This window comes from Pleuronectes platessa, chromosome 6, assembly GCF_947347685.1.
Source record: "Pleuronectes platessa chromosome 6, fPlePla1.1, whole genome shotgun sequence".
Classification (NCBI taxonomy): domain Eukaryota; kingdom Metazoa; phylum Chordata; class Actinopteri; order Pleuronectiformes; family Pleuronectidae; genus Pleuronectes; species Pleuronectes platessa.
Genome location: NC_070631.1, coordinates 17,874,381 through 17,882,741, shown reverse-complemented (window position 1 = coordinate 17,882,741; position 8,361 = coordinate 17,874,381).

The window sequence follows — 8,361 nt, the reverse complement described above, 5'->3', positions numbered from 1 at the left end:
TCCCATGCAAACATACATATTCCTCTCGGATCCGAGGTGGAGGCTACATGTGCAATTCACATTCACAGAAAACAGGCCACGGGCTGGTTGTAGCAGCACATTCCCAGCGCGTAGGCCGCTCCCCTCCTGGCCGCTGCTCGTGGAAGGTGACAGACAGGAATAACCAATTCTTGGAGGTTATTATTTTCTCGCTCCGAGAATAGGAGCTCACATTGAGGAGACAGGCGGCAGCGCCGAGGAGAGACGGGGTGGGGCCACACGGCGCTCATTGAACCATGGGAAGGGGAAAAGAGCGAGAGAGAGGAGAGGCCGCTTCGCCCCGTCACGTGGCCCGGGCGCGGGGCAGCGGCGTCGGCGGCGCTGCGGAGAAAACGGCGCCCTGTTCAAAGAAAACCCACCGTACACGGTTTATCAAGGTGGGGGTGGGGGGGCTCCAGTGAAAGTACCACGGCAAAGGAGGTCATGTTTCCATCTGGGTTTGTGTTTTGGGGGTTTGTCAGCAGGCTGATGCAAAAACGTGTCATCGTGTGAAGGAGTGGACCCATTCGATGTTGGTGTAGATCCGGATCAGAGGGCCTATCCCGACATGTTTCATCAATCTGGTGCAGATCCAAATAAAAATGTCCGGATCTAGTGAATTTTTAAGTGTAGTTTCATAAAGTGAATGTTATATATTTTGCATTCATAAACGTGAATCAATGAAGTAACCAGGATACAGATTAATCAAACATATACATGGACAGTGTTTCATATTTACATGTAAATGTGTAGAGTGGGTTACAATATAAATGCTCAAAATGAAGAATGATACAGAATAAGGACAATATTTATAAATAGCCGGGGCTGAGGGGTAGAGTGGTTGTCCTCCAACCTGAAGGTCGGCAGTTCGATCCCCAGTCTGACCCATCTGCATGCCGAAGTGTCCTTGGGCAAGATGCTGAACCCTGAATGGCCCCCCCTAGAATAACAAAGTGCTGTGAAGAGATGCACTGTATGAGCGCTTTGAGTGGTCTTCAAGACTAGAAAAGTGCTATATAAATACAAAACCATTTACCATTAGCTTAAAATTCCCTTTTGTAGCTAAATTGCTCACAGGACAATGGGGCAAAACCCTGAGGCCTTAAATAAAATGCCACTGACAACCATCTGTTTATCTTGTCTCCATCCATCCCAGAATATTTTGGGTGAGATGCAACGTTCACCCTAGACACCATCTACAGTGCCTTGCATAAGTATTCACCCCCCTTGGACTTTTTCCCATTATGTACTGTTACTAACTGGAATTCAAATAGACTTAAATAAACTTTTTCCCGTTTGATCAACAAAACATGCATAGTACTTTGGAGGTGCAAAATAAATTTTATTGTGACACAAACAATAATGAGAACAAAAAAGTTGACATCTGTTGGGTGCATAAGTATTCACCCCCCTGTGTCAATACTTGGTAGAACCCCCTTTCGCGGCAATTACAGCTGCAAGTCTTTTGGGGTATGTCTCTACCAGCTTTGCACATCTAGAGATGGAAAGGTTTGTCCATTCTTCTTGGCAAAAAAGATGAAGCTCAGTCAGATTGGATGGAGACCGTCTGTGAACCGCAATCTTCAAGTCTTGCCATAGATTCTCTATTGGATTGAGGTCTGGGCTTTGACTGGGCCATTTTAAGACATTAACATTCTTTAATCCAAACCATTCCTTTGTAGCTCTGGCTGTATGTTTAGGGTCATTGTCCTGCTGGAAGATGAACCTCCGCCCCAGTCTCAAGTCTTTTGCAGACTGCATCAGATTTTCTTCAAGGATTTCCCTGTATTTGGCTCCATCCATCTTTCCCTCTATTCTGACCAGTTTCCCTGTACCTGCTGAAGAGAAGCATCCCCACAGCATGATGCTACCACCACCATGTTTCACTGTTGGGATGGTGTGCTCAGGGTGATGGGCAGTGTTGGGTTTTCGCCACACATAGCGTTTTGCATTGAGGCCAAAAAGTTCAATTTTGGTCTCATCTGACCAGAGCACCTTCTTCCACATGTTTGCTGTGTCTCCCACATGGCTTCTGGCAAACTCCAAACGGGATTTTTTATGGATCCCTTTCAACAATGGCTTTCTTCTTGCCACTCTTCCATAAAGGCCAGATTTGTGGAGTAGACGACTAATAGTTGTCCTGTGGACAGATTCTCCCACCTCAGCTGTGGATCTCTGCAACTCCTCCAGAGTAACCATGGGCCTCCTGGTTGCTTCTCTGATTAATTTTCTCCTTGTCCGACTCTTCAGTTTGGGTGGACGGCCTCCTCTTGGTAGGTTTGCGGTTGTGCCATATTCTTTCCATTTTCTTATGATGGATTTTATGGTGCTCAGAGAGATGTTCAAAGCTCTGGATATTTTTTTTATAACCTAACCCTGCTTCATATTTCTCCACAACTTTATCCCTGACCTGTTTGGTGAGCTCCTTGGTCTTCATGATGCTGTTTGTTCAGTAATGATCTCCAACAAACTCTGAGTCCGTCACAGAACAGGTGTATTTATACTGAGATTAAATTGCAGACAGGTGGACCCTATTTACTAATTATGTGACTTGCAAATGTGACTTGTGAATGCAATTGGTCGCACCAGATCTTTGTTAGGGGTTTCACAGTAAAGGGGGTGAATACATATGCACTCAACACTTTTCAGATTTTTATTTGTAAATAATTGTGAAATCCATGTAATATTTCCCCCCACTTCCAAATGATGCACTATTTTGTGTTGGTCCATTACATAAACTCACGATGAAATAAATTTTAATCTGTGGTTATACCATGACAAAATGTAGAAAAGTCCAAAGGGGGTGAATACTTATGCAAGGCACTGTACCTCAGGTCACCGACTGACAGACACATTCCCACCTACAGGTGTGTGTGCTCCAGAAGTAATCTGGTCATCTGAGTCTCCTGTCTGTAGATTGTGGGAGGAAACAGCAGCACCTGGAAGAAATTCACATCTATAGTGAGAACCTGAACCCGGGAGCTTTATAAATAAAGCCACGTTGCCTCTGCCATTTAAGGGTCGAACAAATGTAGTTGCGTTGCTACAGTTTTGTGAAGTTATTTATACAAATAATAATAACATAATGATTTATATGACAGGATGAGCACTGAACTTGCTGAGTAGTACATTCAGTCAGACTTTTTTCCTGTCTACAACTCCACTTGGTCACCTGTTTCACATGTTCAGCTACCTGACTTTGGGCATGGTCATACATATGTTAACCCTTGTATGGTGTTCGGGTCTCAATGTTTGCTGAAAGTAACAAATCATTTTTTCAACCTGAGACTCATTGGCCTTGGCTCATTTTCTGTGATTAACATATAAAGGAACATATATTCAGTGACTTTACACTTTACACCCCCCCTACACATTTATATTACATATGTGATTTTCGGGTCCACTGGACCCAGGAATACATAAAGTGTTAAATTGTATATTTCAATCACCTCTGCTCCCACATTCCTGCACATTTACGTAAAAGTTCTCTGCCAGTTACTGCATCCCAAAAGGATTCTGTTGATTCCCCTTTGGATTTGAAAACTCCAGCACGGATAATAACCCCAAAGTATGCAAATAAATGGGTTTGGTCCATCTCATTCTAGCTTTCTACGAAAACATGCTGTCCCTCCAAATTAGTGCAATCCAGAATGATTTTCGTAATGAAAAGTTCGTAAGAAGGCTTGATGTCCTGCACATGAGTCACTGCTATCCCTGTCGGCCCTGATTGCACCTTATTACATTGGTAGCCATGTGGGGTGGCTAAAGTGCAAAAAGACCATTAAATTATCATCATTTTTTGTCATCCATATGTTGGCAGCTGATGGCCTGGCCTGGATTTGGGACTTTTGGGCTGCAGATTAAGTTTTTACGTAGCCGGCTGATCGTCAATCTCATCCTCTTCTAACCCAAACTCACTGTCAGACTCTGAATTGACAGAAACATGATCTTCATATTCTCTAAACTCTTCCCCTTCATTGTCTTGCAAAGATTTTCTCTCTTCAAAAATAATTTATAGATACTGTATCTCGTGTGAAGACTGACATGAGTGTGTTCAATTTCTAATTAAGTTCAATAAATAAACGTCAATACTGATGAAAAACCTTGTTTCATATTTGTTTTTTCCAATCATATCTTGATTGTAATTGATGTTTTTTGTTTAATTGCATTTTATCCCAAAAAACGAAAAGCACTTTTATTCATGAATGCGATTTAACAGGGGTAAATGACAAATATTAACCATATATGCTGTTTATATTGCTTGTTATTGGAATAAAGTTAACATCTGTTAAGTATTTTTACATATATTGTTGTAGCTGTATTGATTGAAAGACCGAATAATGCGGTGGGTCCACCAGACCCACGAACATTGGCTGGGTGACCAAAACATGAACACCACACAAGGGTTAAACAACGTGAGACAAAAGATTTATTTTACATTTTCACTGATTTCACAGAGAATAATTCATGGGTCTTGATGAGAATAATAATACATTTAGGGGACTGCTGAAATCCATGATTATTTATCTAGATCTTTGCATTTTGTGATGAAATATGACTATTGAAAGGAAACATGTAAAAATGAAGAAATCAAGGAATGAATTGAATGTTCCGGAAGAAGAGAACTGTTTGGAGTGGCGTTTAACCACCTGTTAGAGCTGCTGCCCCAAAGAGGCTTTCCTCTTTGGGGCAGCAAAAGAAAGGACTGTTTAAGATCACAAACATGTTTAATGTTAAAGATTAAAGACACGTTCAATGTTCTATATATCGGAGGCTCATGCTCCTTGATCTTAAAGGTTCCATTGATAGGTCCTTTATAGCAACGATAAGAGGAACGGGATATACCTGTCCGTGAAATGGATAATGTGATACTGTTTCAGAAATTGACACCCACTGTGATCAAGATAAAACTTCTACTGACACAGAAATCTTTCCAGAATATTTCTAACTTTCTATTTCAAACTAATAGACTAAACCAGTGATGGAAGGTTTTTTTCCCCAAGACGTGGGGACTATTAAAGACCCAGCAACGATTCTGCAGAATTCTATTTGTATGTCTCAACAAATAAGCAACCTCATAGACCTGCTGGCCAAGGAGAAGGCCAACCTTAGTACATCCTACCACCAGAGGATCCAACTGAGCCGAGAGTTGAAGAAGCACAAAGAGAGAGCTGCTTCGACAGAAAAAGCTGAAGCAAATGCTCATTAACAGAGGAAAGAAAACAAAGCAAGTGCTGGAGCAGTTACAAAAGTACAGCAACGCAGAAGCACTCAGTGCCACAAAGATCGCCTCTCAGGTAAACAACACCATCAAGAGGAAGAAGATAAAAGATCTTCAGAAAGATTACGAGGAGCTGAAGGTGGCATACATCATCAACCAGGAGAAGTTCCACACTGAGCTCCAGGAGGAGAAGAGGATGAAGAACTCTCTCCAAGAAGAGATGGAGAATATCAAAGCTTCTTATCACGAGGTCTGCCAAAGTTACACAACCAACCAGGAGGAGTTCAACAGCGATCTCCAGGACGAGAAGATGAAAAAGAACATTCTCAAAAAAGAGCTGGAGAAGCTCAAAGCTTCTTATCACGAGGTTTGTCTAAGTCATATGACCAACCAGGAAAAGTTGAAAACCGAGCTCCAGGAGGAGAAGAAGAAGAAGAACGATTTCCAAGAAGAGCTGGAGAAGCTCAAAGCTTCTTATCACGAGGTCTGCCAAAGTCAAGCAACCAACCAGGAGAAGTTCAACAGCGAACTTCAGGAGGAGAAGAAGAAGAAGAGTGTTCTCCTAAAAAATCTGGAGAAGTTCAGGGTTACTTCTGAGGAGGTCTTCCAAGGATATATACCTTATGTTTCCAGAACTGAGAAGAAGAACAACGATTTCACAGAAGAGCTGGAAAAGCTCGAAGCTTCTTTTCACGAGGTCTACCAAACTCTTACAACCACCCAGGAGGAGTTCAACAGCGAGCTCCAAGATTAGAAGAGGATGAAGAACTCTTTCCAAGAAGAGCTGGAGAATCTCGAAGCTTCTTGTCACGAGGTCTACCAAAGTCATACAAGCAACCAGGAAGAGTTCGACAGCGATCTCCAGAAGGAGAAGATGAAGAAGAACCTTCTCCAAGAAGAGCTGGAGAAGCTCAAAGCTACTCATCACGAGGTCTGCAACAGTCATATAACCAACATAGAGGAGTTCAAAAGCGATCTCCAGGAGGAGAAGATGAAAAATAACATTCTCCAAGAAAAGTTGGAGAAGCTCAAAGCTTCTTATCACAAGGTCTGCCAAAGTGTGGCAACCAACCAGGAGAAGTTCAGCACCGAGCTCCAGAAGGAGAAGAAAAAGAAGAATCTTCTCCAAGAAGAGCTGGAGAAGCTCAAAGCTTCTCATCACGAGGTCTGCAAAAGTCATATAACCAACATAGAGGAGTTCAAAAGCGATCTCCAGGAGGAGAAGATGAAAAAGAACATTCTCCAAGAAGAGTTGGAGAAGCTCAAAGCTTCTTATCACGAGGTCTGCCAAAGTGTTGCAGCCAACCAGGAGAAGTTCAGCACCGAGCTCCAGGAGGAGAAGAAGAAGAAGAATGTTCTCCAAGAAGAGCTGGAGAAGCTCAAAGCTTCTCATCACGAGGTCTGCAAAAGTCATACAACCAACCAGCAGAAGTTAAACACCGAGCTCCAGGAGGAGAAGAAGAAGAAGAAGGATTTCCAAGAACAGCTGGAGAAGCTTAAAGCTTCTTATCACGAGGTCTGCCAAAGTCAAGCAACCAACCAGGAGAAGTTCAACAGCGAGCTTCAGGAGGAGAAGAAGAAGAAGAGTGTTCTCCTAAAAAATCTGGAGAAGTTTAGGGTTACTTCTGATGAGGTCTTCCAAGGATATATACCTTATGTTTCCAGAACTGAGCTCACTGAGGAAGAGGTTCTCTCCAATGTTCTCCCTGATCCCAAACCCAAGGAGACAGGGCTGCCTGAGAAGACACAGAAACCAAAGAATGCTTCATTGTGTATGAGAGTCCGCCACCTTTTGGGGTTGTGCAGGAAGCAGAAGAAGTCAGCGGCGCCAACATCCCCCTGCAACTGAGCTGACTTTACCTTCTTCACCTGCTGTGAGGACTGTCAAGGTTAATGGAGGGATTTACAATTTGATTTCAAAACATCATAAAAAAGAATAATGTCCTCACAATGATAGTATCGCACCAAATAAAACAACAAAAAACAAAATGTCTTGCCCGTGTTGATGTATTTAAGATAAGTTGGATGAGGAAGACATTTTATGAAATGTTTGGTTACATCACCAAAAAACGATAGTTTGTGAGATCATGTTGTTTTGTGTAAAATACTGAATTTGTACATCAGCTGTCAGATAAGGAGTAAAATGATCAATAATATCCAGTAGCATTACATGGAAATACTGAAGTATGTATAATGAGTCACAAGTCTAGCTAATGACATATCTTAAATAATGTACTTACCACCTAGAAATTTTAGAAATTGTATTTTATAGTTGGCACTTTCAAGGGTTGGTTGTTATTATTATTTATTTTTTTCAGGCAAATGAATTGTTTTTTTGTTATAATACATTTTTTTTGTTTTTAATTAATTTTTTTTAATAACATTTATTTAGGCTACCTCCTGTGCAGAAGTCAACTGCGCAGGATTAATTAAATTAAATTAAATTAAATTAAATTAAATTAAATTTTTTAGGGCCCGAGCACTGACAGGCACTGGCAGACAGTGGAAATTGTAAGGTTTATTATTATTATTATATATTATAAATTATTCTTACCAGAATTTGCAGAAAATTAGTAATTAGTTCTTATGTTACATCAAATGTGTTCTTTTATATGATTTTGTATTTTTTAGTAGTAGTCGTATCACTGCTTTTATTGTTTTTATTATGCAGAGCATGTAAGATACCAAAAGACAACATATGGAGGTGAACATGGCATAGCTGTGTGGGCTTTTCACGACACAAAGGTAAACAACAAACACTTTACGGCATCAAATATGGCGTCTCACTTTAGCGGTGTGCTGCAGTTGACCGATCTGGATGATTTTATCAACCCCTCAGGTTCTGGAACTTGTAATAACACATTGTAATGTTTTCTAACATTATACCAATATACTAATATATTGGCAAATATATATATGAACATTAAAACAATTCAGAGATAGCTAAACATAATTAAGACTTTGTATGTAATATTTTGCATACTTAAGACTTTTCCAACCAGCAGTAATTGTGGATTAACAGTTTTATTTCACTGCCTTAAAGGAAAGCCAATATCGGAAGTCATATTCACCAAAGATGAACTTCTCATGAAGCCCTGTTACAATTTCATCTCTTACAGATT